This window comes from Anomalospiza imberbis, chromosome 10 (assembly GCF_031753505.1).
Source record: "Anomalospiza imberbis isolate Cuckoo-Finch-1a 21T00152 chromosome 10, ASM3175350v1, whole genome shotgun sequence".
Classification (NCBI taxonomy): Eukaryota; Metazoa; Chordata; class Aves; order Passeriformes; family Viduidae; genus Anomalospiza; species Anomalospiza imberbis.
The window spans coordinates 6,905,011-6,917,477 of record NC_089690.1 but is presented as its reverse complement, the minus strand read 5'-3'; the positions used below and the strand labels follow the sequence as shown (position 1 = coordinate 6,917,477).

General features: G+C 39.3%; 1 protein-coding gene across 4 annotated transcripts in view; it reads right to left on the bottom strand.

Moving 5' to 3' along the window:
• Positions 1–5,172, bottom strand: part of PIK3CA (phosphatidylinositol-4,5-bisphosphate 3-kinase catalytic subunit alpha) — a 34,425-nt gene extending 29,253 nt beyond the window's left edge. The window contains exons 1-2 of one of the 4 annotated variants that reach the window (XM_068200343.1): positions 4,882–5,172; positions 3,152–3,254 (exon numbers count right to left, since the gene is read on the bottom strand). The gene's annotated coding sequence lies outside the window, so the exon portion shown is untranslated. Of the gene's footprint in view, positions 1–2,564; positions 2,710–3,151; positions 3,976–4,881 lie in introns of those variants that run through there. The other 3 variants (XM_068200341.1, XM_068200342.1, XM_068200344.1) reach the window with 3 other exon arrangements.
• Between the last annotated feature and the right edge of the window lie 7,295 nt (positions 5,173–12,467).

The window sequence follows — 12,467 nt, the reverse complement described above, 5'->3', positions numbered from 1 at the left end:
AGACATGCTCTGCAGGTCAGAGGTGCGATGTAGAGGAAAAAATATTATTGTTCACTTTAGCAGACATAGCCTGTATGTCATCAGCATAAGTACCTACAGTTACTTTTGAGGCTGTGCAAGAAATTCTTCTCTCTCTAAAGTACCAACTAGCAAGAAATGTAACAAGCATACAAGGAAGCAAAAAGTGCACTGTGCTGTAATACTGTACTGAAGTATAAAGTATGGGATGCTCATGGAAAGAGGTACACACATCCCAGTGACTGAGCAACCTGCACTGCTGTACACATCAGCCACTGTTTCAAAAGCCATTCAAAAGGACAGACTGAACACTCCATACGATTTCATCAGCCCACGGTTGAAACTGAATGAGTCATTCAGCAAAATGTTACACTTTAATAGAAGTCCATTAGTTTCTCCAGTCACAAGACAAATCCCATTACACTGTTTTTACAGACAGGATGTAGCAACATTTTATAATATTTTGTGGCATCTTTGGTATCAGAGAGCTGCTCATTAGGATTTGTGTCTGGATTTGATTTCTTTTCCAGGCAGAAGTTTCCTTTAGACTCCTAGCATTGCCTTCTATTCATTTAACAGTCCAACAATTTATGACCCTGATTTACTGTGCACTCATCTGTAGGTTAAATGATTTTCCTTATTCTCTATCACACTGACAGAAGTATCAGTTACAGGTATGACCCCAAATAAGCTTTTTTGTGGAATCCCCAGAACAGAAGCTGTGAGTTTGTGCAAATAAATGAGTTCCTGGAACAAGAACAACACTTTTCAGAATGCAAGGGACATTTCAACCTTTCTAAATGCCAAAATGTTTTATTCTCACCATCAGACAGATCAGACACTCTTAAACATGAAGAGAACTGGACAGAATTGTCTGTCTAATTTTGCTGCTGTCCAAACCTGCTGTGTGGTGACAGTAAGACTGCCCCAGACTAGGTATTTTCAGTACTGTCCTTTTGTTCTTCCTGTTTGCCAAGCTGGCACTCTTCCAGAATCCAGGAAGACTAGTACAAAGATGTCTGAAACTGTCCTCCGTCAAAACATTATTATTATACACAGATTTAACTGGTAAAAATATTGCTTTGTTCAGAACAGAAAACAGCAGACTGTTGCACTGCAGGCGTGTCTAATTCATACGTATTGCTTTCGTCCTTATTTCCCAGAAAACGTGCAGATACCCGGAACTCCTTATCTGATCACAAACAGCAGCCCAAGGGAAGCAAACAGGAGGATTTAACACTGTCAAAAACATCTTAGCATTTCGTTTCCTTCTGAAACAGGCAAGTACTTCCAAACACTACCAATTTTATTTGTAGTTACCCATTTCTTCCACCCTTCAAAACCAGTGCTGAGTACATTTGCCTTGCTCTAGACTGAGCTAAAGACCCCTAAAATTATTTGGAACATCTGTAGAATAACAGTACTGCTGAAATACTAGATCTTTTTTCCCTGAATGCCAAAGCCCACTAGAAATTAGTGAAAAGCAGTTTCAGTTTAGTTAGATATGAGAATATGGGGTGGTTATGTTTCAGAGCTGTTCTCTTTAAAGTTATCTTACATCCAGATTTTTTTTCAGAATACAATATTCTCTGAGTAACTCTCAGATACTATGAATAAAAGTAATGGTGAGGTCATCCTGAAAAAAGAACTCACTACAAAGTATTTCCCAAGAGGAACTATGTGTGCTATGTTGCTGCAGGATCAAACAGCTGAAACAAATCCAAGATGATCAGTTTAAAAATATTTACTATTGCTGGGGTATTTTTTTCCTTTCCACGTGAAACAAAAGACATTTGTGAATTCTTATTCTGAAATCCCCTTGCTTGCCCTCCCCCATCCATGCAGGCACAGTGATTATAGCTTCCCTCACTGTCTGGGAGCCATGAAAACAGGATCACGAGAAAGATTTTTCAAGCTGCTGGTGACCTCCAGAACTCCCACTACGACTGTGCCTTCTCCCTAGGGATCCCATGACATACCAAAGGCAGAATATCTGTCCTAGAACATTTTCTTCCAGCTAAAGGCAGAACTTTTTCTCTTTGTTAAACAAAGAAAAGCCTGGAATTAACTTTTCCTTTTTAGTCCAAAATAATTCAGTAATTCCATCCCTAGCTCCACCTCAAAGGACAGGATTTTGTTATTTATAGAGGACTAGTAGTTATAAAGCACAACAAAAAATTAGAAAAGCAACATATCATCTATTTACACTTCACCTATCTGCTTACTCATTATTTCAGCAATTAGCTTGGCTTGCTGTGTAGCAGGATGAGAATTACCTTTCCACCTGGCTCTGTGCTGCTCCTGCACAGTAGGCTGTGAGCTCTGAAGGTCAGTGAGCAGCACCTAAATTCTTTCAAGCTGTTTAAATCAAAAGCTTTAAAGTTTGCCAACAAAATCAGAGCAACATGCCATTTTGTACCCATAGAAATAAGGTTTTCCTTTGATTACATATTTTTGTTTAATACTCCATTTCATATGGCTGAAAAGCATTGTTTTGTGTGAACATCAGGAAAAACACAAAGCCAAAGCACACCACAAAACCTTACTCAGCTCCTTGCTGCAACTATTAATGGTTTCAATGTCAGCTTTCACATGCAGTTCTGCTTTTGGAAATTAGTCCCAGACGTTGTAAACAAAAGCTTATTCTAGAATGTAACTAATGAAACCAGGTTTGAGAAGTAACAAATGCTGGTTATATAACTAAAAAAAAAATCCACCTTAAATAATGCTGTTTACTTTTCTTTCCATGTTTCTTCCCATCCTCCCACCTTCCTGGGACATTTGGAATGCAGACAGTAAACAGGATCTTTAAAAACAGGAAGTGCTGGCACACAGACAAGGAACCAGAGCAGAGTTAATCCAGGTGTTCTGTGCTCCAGTCTAGTCTGAACCCCCACCCACCATAAGCAGCTGTGTAGCAGACCTGTAACTCTGATCCAGGGCCTTTCCCAGTGTTGATCTCCCCAAATTTGTCACCTTGGCTTTTAGAAGTAACTGCTGCACCATCATGAACCTCCAGTTGCACTGAGGAAGAGGAAAGATTTCCTCTCCCAACTGTCCTTACCCAGAAAGGCAGGGAAAGAACTGCAACAAAACTCCAGAGGTACTGCAGAGCTCACACAGTTACACTTACCTCTCTGACACAAGCACCGGTGTCAGGAGTGCTCAATTATTAATTTACATTCATCTTTGCACAGAATAGTCATCCTGTGAGCCCTTTCTTTCCTGAGAAGCAGCTGAAAAAGACATCAGACTCAGACTGACTTACAGTATCTTGTTTACTTCCCATGTAACATTTCTTAGGATGCAGTCTGGCAGCAACTTCAAATTGAGATAAAGTGTTTCTGCTGTACTAAATTACTCCAGACCTTGAAAGCAACCGATGTGTAAAACCAGAAAAGCTTTTGCAGTGGCAGTGGATAGCACCATTCTTGCATCTTCACAGGTTTTTAATAGTAAGCCTAGAACACTGAACTGGAAACAGAAGTTTCAGTTTAGCTTTCCAATTCTGCTATCTTTACAGACTTCTGCAGCCAAATAGCACTTAACAGGAGCATAGGTTTAGTCTGCATGGACTTACTGAATTCAGTTAGCAGAAATCATTATCTTTTATTTACTGGCAAACAGAGGATAGCATGCAACTTCATTTCTGTTAGAGGATTTGTAAGGAACCACATGCCTCAGCAGAAGCCATGGAAGTAGATTGTTTTATTTTTCTCTTTGTTTAAACTCCTCAACTGAAAAACTAAAACAATGCTTTCTCCACTGAGCTACTCCTTAGCTCCCTTTTCAAAACCATTTGTTGAGCGAAGGAAGTTTGTAGCAGAGTTAACACAAAAGCACAGCCACTGTAATGAAAAAACTCAGTTCTGCAGCTAAATACACTTGTCCGATAAACAGCTGAAACTCACACAGCTCTTAGCAGGTTATCCTATAAAAGACACACAGAATAAGTCAGCAGCAAACAAATCCGGTGCCGTGCAAACCCTACCCTGTGGAAGCTGTTGTCTACCTCCACATGAGCTACAATCACAACAGGAAAACACCACAGCTTTTCAAGGGTCGGTCACAAATGAAGTCCTACTCCCTATCACTTGTTTGTGATACAGTCAGTGGTGATTAACTAAGTATTCATTTGGCAGTAGATGATAACCCTGGTGAGAGGTAAACAGCAACAGTTTTCCATACAATATTTTCAATGGACCAAGATTGTCCTGCCTACCCCCCACACCAAGTGGGGATAATATTCATCTGCAAAGAATTTGGCAACACTAATTGCTCCCATCAGGCTTCATCTCCCTAAAGGTCACAGATCACACTGGTGTACTGCACCTAAGCACATAGGAAAACTGGGCCTTCTATAGGAAACAACACTGCAAGACTAAATTCCCGATTCTGTAAACTTATCTGACGGCTTCATCTAAGTTATGAAGAAAAGTTTCTCTGAAACCTCAAGGAGTGTTTATTCTCATTGTAGCTGTTGACCCTAGTTGAACAGCACTTTCCTCTGCATTTACAGGCTGGATACCACAATCGCGATGCTCAAGACATCAATACATTTGCATCTGTGTTCAACAAGTGCAAACAAACATGATTCACTGTGACTGTCTGTGCCAGCAGGCCCTGCACACATCAGCCTGAAGCTCAAAACCAGCTCTGGTAAACGGGGACATGGTTCTTTAGCAGCCTTAATCAAATGGCTATCACTCCTGTACATGACTTTAGAAACATCTGTTATGATTTGATGTTAAAGTTCCCTGCAGAAGTTAGGCTGCAAATGAAACCAAATGCCTGTTAAACAATATCAACATTATTCTGCCACATTAGGTGCACAAGGGAAAGAGGAGAGAGAGAGAGTGTCACCATCATGGATCCTGTGGTGTCCTGTTGGTCCTCCAGTGCCCTGGGCTTCTCCACAGTGGTGGCAGAATCCCACGTGGCTCACTCCCAGTCAGTTTTAAACCATCCCTCTCCAGCACGAGCAGCCTGAGTGGTTTTTGGTTCCTCATTAGCAGGAGAGGTGAGAGTAGGTGTGGTTTTTCAGATCTTCATTAGCATGAGGCAGAGTAGGAGTGGTTTTTGGTCCCTCATTAACAGGAGAGGTGAGAGTGGGTGTGGTCTCACCATTGCACATGGTCAGGTCTTATTTTGGTGGTCATTAAGGGTCTCCTCTTCGGGTCATACAAGGTACACAACCCCTAAAACTAAGACTCTTTGTGACCCCACTCCTTGGCTTGTGCAGTTACACACTTGTTCTATAACACACCCCACGGAGCATTGCTGTGAAAAGCATTGCCTTTGGTCAGAACTGAAACTCTTCATTTTTGTGGCTCATGCACAGGCAGCTCTGGTGTTTCTGCAAGAAGTTTCACCACTGAGCAAGTGTTTAAGGCAGATGCTGGAAATGTTACTACCCCTTACCTTACAGCATCTGCTTCGCAAGCCATATTGTGCAACACAAGCATGGTAAGCATGGGGCTACTGAGACATGAAGCTGTGTGTTGTGCATCCCTTTTTCCTCTACTTCAAGCTGTAACCCAAATTGTTTCTCTAACAAGGTCAGCATACCAGCAATTTGTGGTTGATGCATCAGAAAGAAATGGCTAGTGTTATGTCTAAACAGATAATGTTTGCAGTGAACATGAACTTCCAAAGAAGTGACATAAGCTCATAGGTATTTAAGCAGTGACTATCAGCCACATCTCTGCAGTAGTTTAAGGATTTCCCAGCTTCTCAGTTTGGAAAGTCACTTTCATATCCAGATTAAATGGTTTGAGACTAAGACACATGCAGCCTACTACTACAATCAGAGCTCTGTAAGAAAGATATATTAAATTGAAAGGCCTTTATTTTAAAAAAGTCAAAAAGATACTGGTAGTAATCAGTCACTGCTATTGAGGAAATTTTACACATTTACACACAAAAGGAAGAATTTTTAAAATACATGGATGGTTCTTCTTCATAATGTTTTTGTAGATTTGTATATTCAAAAAGACTGACATCAGTTTTCATCCTGGTGAAGTTTAACCATGGAATAGAACAGAAGACAACAAAAGCTCAAGTGTTTTGGATTTAATTTCCACCCATTAAAAAAACAGCAATTAGAGAAGTGTATCTATCTTGCAAAGCATCTTTTTTGTTGTTTAAATAAATTCCTGCTCACATACCAGGACAACAAGAGACTGGAATCTATAATCATGGTTACACTTTTCATATCACCCTCAAGCTGTTTGTGATACTGCACTATCTGCTGATGTGCAGTGAAAAGCCTGGAAAAGAGGTGATGAAAGAAGACCTGAAGAGCTGGATTACAAAGCACCTTGACAACATATTTAAAAACAGTTTCCACAGTCAGGAATAAGTTTTGCTATCCTTTTCTTCATGTATAAACTCTGCCATTTTATTGCCTGTTCGCTTCTGTTTTCATCTTTATCTCTTGGTGGCAGTTTTTGCCATCGCTCCCTAACTGTCAAAACATTCCAAGCTGGAGCTATCTGAGATCAAGGCAGCGCTGCTGAGCAGTGATAACAGCAGCAGTGCTTTATGCTCCATTTCAGAGCAAGCTGAAGAGGAAGGCAAGTTATTAGAATTTTATATGTTCAACTTTGGTTGAACATGAGCAAAAGAGTTAATTTCTACCTTCTCAAATAAAATGCTAAAATCAATTTAAACCCTTTCTTTTAACTAGCAATCTCTTATCCAAAAACTTAATGTAACTGTATAAGTTTATCCTCTCCAATTACAGCATTACAATTCCATTTATTACCATCTTACACTGAAATACAAATGCAATTTATCACAAATCAATCTTTGTGAAAAACTTGCTAGATTGGCAGTTCAACTCAAAGGCACATCCTCAATTATACATCATAATCAAAACTATTCCAGATGTCTGGTTGTTGCTTAAAAATTAGCTCTTAAATACCAGAGGCTTTCTTGGTACAAGTGCTCTTTTACAGTACTTAACACCTGAAAACTGAAGATTTCAGAGGTGACAGCATGAAACTGCATGAAGATAAAACACAATATATTTATCACTTCCCTCCCACCAGTGGAGACTGCCTTGATAAACTGGTAAGTAGAACTGGTTGTTCAACATCCACAAAGGCAGAAGAGCAATTTTCAGTGTTATTAGTATCACTTCCACTTTTATTATTAGTCACAGCATTTCTTGATTATTCTGTATAGAGCTGGGAATATAAATGAAAAAAATGAAGACTAAGTGCTATGTTTTAGAGTCTAAGCAGTTTAACAACACCACAGGCGTATTTTGGAGTATTTGGAATGCTAGTTTCGACTTCCCTTTTCCCAGAGGAAGTTAGCTCTATCTAGAAAGTTCTTGTGTTAGCACAATTAACTTTCATCTTTCAAACTGTTCCTGTAGTCAAGAGTGAAGTGTTTTCCAGATTTAAAGAAAAGTATCTTAATGGCACAAGCACTGAAGCTGGATCACAACATTCCTCATCACAGAAAGCGTATTTATTGAGCTGTGTCAGAACTGAAACGGAATAGTTTGAGAAAGAAACAATTCCTCTCCACTCTGCCTGCCTGGTAAACAAGCCCTTACCCCTCTGCTCATTCTCCCTCGTTTGCACTTGTATTTTCAAGCATTCCATATTTAGTTTGCCAATGTCTTTGCAGAGATCAATCTCCTCACTTTTCCAGCAAGTCAGATGTCAAAGTCCCAGGGTACTGGAAATTTTGTTCTATTAGATTCCGATCACAGAACAGGCATGCATTTCTACTTATGGCTGATTAGTCTTAGAAGAAATGCTGAATCTTGAATATTTTCCTTTCAGTAATGTTCAAAGTTTCTTGCATTTTGAGAACGTTCAAGAATTTTTTTTTCTTTATTAATTGCTGATAACCAACAGAAGGAACAAGGTTACAACAAGGAGTAACTTCTTTATTCAACAATTTAGTGTCCTCTGCAAGGATCCACAGCTAAAGAGCTGACAGATTTTTCCAAGACAACAACAGTAATTTCACCAGAAAAGTCATGTTTTTGGAAGAAGTGGGGCCTAATTTAACAGCAAGAGTTAAAAATCAGGAACAGTATTGGAACATATTGGGCAAGAGTCATTCATCACCATTAACTGCTAGATTAAGTATTGGCAAAAGACTGACTAACAGTACGAAAAAAGAAAAACAGTGAAGTCCTAATGACAGATAAGTTTTTTGACACGTTGTACAATCTAGGAGGCAACCATCCAGCTTTCTCTCTTTTCTGTTGGAAAGAAAATAACCCAAGGGATGTTTCTCTACATTTCTTTCCCTTAGAAAAGGGTCAGAATATACAGATTTACCACGATAAATTTGACTCAGCTGACTCCAGAGTTCAGGAATTTAGTCAGACTTAGTCAATTCAGTAAGTCTCCTATGTTCAACAAATATGCTTTGTGGTTCACAACCCTCAAAAGCTACATTTGCAAATCTTTCTTTAATCAGAAGGTGTAGGCAAAACTGCCAAGGTTTTTCTGCATAAAAATCCATGAAGGTAAGTTAATTAAAGCAAATGTGTTAATGAGTAGACAAAAACCCCAAACAAACCCCAGCCTCTTTGGGATTTATTTAACCCTCCACTGGTGGAAAGCAACAGGACATGAAACCAGAGATCACTGAACCTAAAGCTGTTATGTTTGACTCAACCATTTGTTCTTAAACTCGACTGAAGCAGCCACTTCTATTGCTGCAAGTCAAGCAAAGCTTCACCAGTGCTCCATCATTCTAAGCTGGCCTCTTAGAATTTTGTTTTTACATTTCTGGAGCTCAGGTATGTGAGCATAGTTTTCCAAAGACAGACTATAACCATTCCCAGGGAGCTTCCTTAGCAGACACAACTGACCAAGTGCTTTTATCCCCTGCTTTGCTGGCTTTAAGAACACTGGAAATAGAGAACAGGTGATGATGTCTAGTGTCCCTCACATTCCTTCTTTGAAATACACAGGCCTCTTAGATTGCCTTGCACAAAATCTGTGCCCAGAATTAACTAGAAAAATACTTTTCTAGAATTCAAGCGTAGATACATCCCTTATAAAATAATATATGTGCTAAGTATTGCTTAGACTGAGAAATCAGATCCAGAATTACATAAACTGTACTCAGTCTGCTGCATTTCTATATGACTACAAGTTAACATACAGGGTTTATAAAAATGCTTCTTTTTATTTTTTAAACCAGTTTAATTCCCTCTACCCCCTAGCCGGGCTTCATTTTGTGCTGGATTTTTTTGTTTGTTTGTTTGATTAATTGTGTGAGTTTGTTTGTTTGGATTTTGTTAAAGTTAATACACACCAAAACACAGCAGTTAATACTCAGAGTATTATTTCTGGTTCATTTAACACTTCATTAACCATTCAAAAACAGATCTGTAGAACAAATTCAGTTGGGAGGAACCTCTGGAGGTTATCTTGACCAACTCCAAAATCAAAACAAATCACATACATTTGTTGTCCAATTAAATACAGAGAGAAACAAATCTGTTCACTCCACTGCTCCCATTTGGATTAGGATACTACAAAGAGACAATTGTAAGAGAATTCCTTGCCATGACACATTCAACTTCAAGAGCAAAAAAAAAAAAATTCCCATCCAGTTTTAGCATATTTTTGTGGCCTCTTCTAGCCATAGCTACAGACAGGCACCATCCCCTTGGAGCAGCTGGATGTCTGGCTTTTTAAAAGGATGAGACAAAACTCCCACAAGCATGGAATGCAATGCATAAAAAGCTGCAAAACCCCCAAACCTTAGCTTACACTAGAAGCCACATCTGTTCTCCAGTTAGCCAAAGTGTAAATTCTTATTCTTTCCCTCCAAGTGCCCCCCACCCAACTCTATCATACACACCAAAAATGCAGATATGGTCCATTTTTTTCTCAGTGGGGAGGATTTACTAGATCTCACATATTTTTCAGTAATTACAAACCGGTACGTAATAAGACAAAATGTAGTTGTATAATGTTATTTGAAGACTAAACTAGAAAGACAAGTTTTGCAGGATTATTTTTGTCCAGTTATAAATAACAAAATCAGTTTCTGCATCAGTATTGAAGTTAAGACACAGTATCTTACCTTCCCCAAATCCGAAGACAACACTCCTCAAATGTCCTATTAACTACAATCTCTGTTAACCTTCATTAATGTACTGCACTAGGCAAAGCAAAGCCACATGATACCAGTCTAGAGCTGCTATTATCTCTTGTGTGATTTGGAACTAATGTATCATCATCCCAATTTTCTCCCCCTCCCCCAACAGGCAAACAAAACCAATAGCAACAGTCTTCCATTTGGAAATGAGTAATATTTGCAAGGTGTTCGGGGTATTCCTGACACCCAGAGAGAATCTGCACCAGAAATCTCAAAGATTGCATAATGAGTTGATGTTTTAAGTACAAAACATAAGAAAACAGTTTTTGCTGACTTAGGCTGTCTAGTCATTTATAGATAGTTTTAACTCAGAAAGAAATTAAAGTTATGATGAGCATCAAGGTTGTTCCAAGTTGTATTACACAGGAACAAGCCATTAAAAAGCACAGCACACACACAAAAATCTGAGCGTCTGTGGATCAGGATGTCCATCCCTTATGCCATTACACCTTTTAATGATGTGCTTTTCTTCCAATCACTGGAAACCTCTTGTGAGGTTACTTAGCTCGTTTTTTGAGATAGCATGAGGGTAAAGCATGAACTCCTTGCTGGTTGCAGAAATTCACATTCCAAAACTTTGAACAACTTTTAAAAAAACAGTTATCCAGGAAAAAGTATCCCCCATTTGCTCACAGAAAGCAGGAATAGCGTGATTATCAGAGAAACAGTTAACTAAGTACTGAACCACTTTATGACTTCCAATAAAGCACAATTGCTTTGTAAACAAATCAGCTACACCCCCTTTCCCAAAGAATACTCCAGAAAGAAAAAAAAAAAAAAGTAAATGCAGTAAATGCAACAACAAACAGAACAAACCTGCCATTGATACAGAATGACAATTTGGAGCAGCCAATTAAAACACTTTGGCATGGATTTGTAGGCTGGGATTCGCCTGTCCTGAATAAACACTAAGCACTGTCTCCAGGTTGCTAAGAATGGCACCAAGTTAACACCTAGGAAATGCAGGGCATCTCACCAGTCAAATTCCAACTGCAGCTCTGGACGTGCTGCATTCATTGTCCTAATGGAAAAGTGGAATATTGCATGAATCCCATAGGAATTGTGCAGTTTCATAAATTCCTCTGTGAACACTGTGAGCTTGGTTGATGCATGCTTTCTCTACATTGGCTAAAACATGCTTCTAAGTAACTAACAACTCTGAAAGTTTTCCAGTGCTTTTCTTTGAGAATAAAGTTATTTATTGTGAAGCTTTAAGTTCACATGGGGCTTTATTCTGGAACAGCTTATCCAGTCAGTTCCTCATAGCAGACACATTATTAAATCCCATCACCCTGCATACTGGAATATTCCCAGGAACCAACAAAGTTTACACACAAGAAGTGGACTTTGATTATTACATTGCATTATAGAACTGCAGCATGGAAGCAACAAGTATGAATACACCTCTATAAACTAACTGTGAGATGGAAGAAACTAAAGAATGAGTCAGATCATGATGGGAAAGTTTCTAACTTTATCCAATGTGATAAATTTGAACACCTGGTACAGCTCAAAGCAGGGATGTGAAAGTACAAATAACCAACAAAACAAAATAGATTTTTTTCTATTAAGTTCTACAAAATCTAGACTCAGAACCCAATTTACCACTCCTTTTTAAGTTTGCTGCAGAATTAAATCAAGAAAAGCATCATATTCCACACTGTCTACTTTTAAAGTATATATACTTGCCTCCTGTTTGTTCTGAACACGTCCTGCTTATAAAGTAACCTTAGTTCAATCAGGTCTTTAGTCAAAAAAAGAAAAGAAATATACACAAAAATTATAAAAATTAAAGACATATCCCTAACAGCTACAGAAGTGATAGGTCTGATATCTTAATAACTTGAGGAATACGGAAAACAGCCACAAAACCCCCAAAGAAAAACAAGCAGGCAGTTTGTGCTAGTTTGGCCAAAGTTTTGTTAATACAGAGTCTACCAGAAAACACACAAATACTGGCAAGAAGCAGCATTTTCATATTTAACAGCAGTACAAACCGATCTCTGGGCCGCATAAAACAGGAAAGAAGGTTTTACAAGCAGCAGGGACGAGACACTGCTACTGTCAGCCGAGCGCATCTGGAAGCCGGAGCTTGTGTGCCAGGATCCACACACACCCATCGGGAGAGGCTCTGCTCCCAGCGGCATCACCCAGCCCCATCCCCAGCACCGCCGGAGCACATTCACAGCAAACAGCTCCACTCCAGGGGTGGAGACACCCACGCTGGAAAACAACAAGCCGCTATTCTTCCTCTGCCGGGTCGCGTCCCTGCGAGCACCCCGAGCGCGGGATGCGGCGGGGGA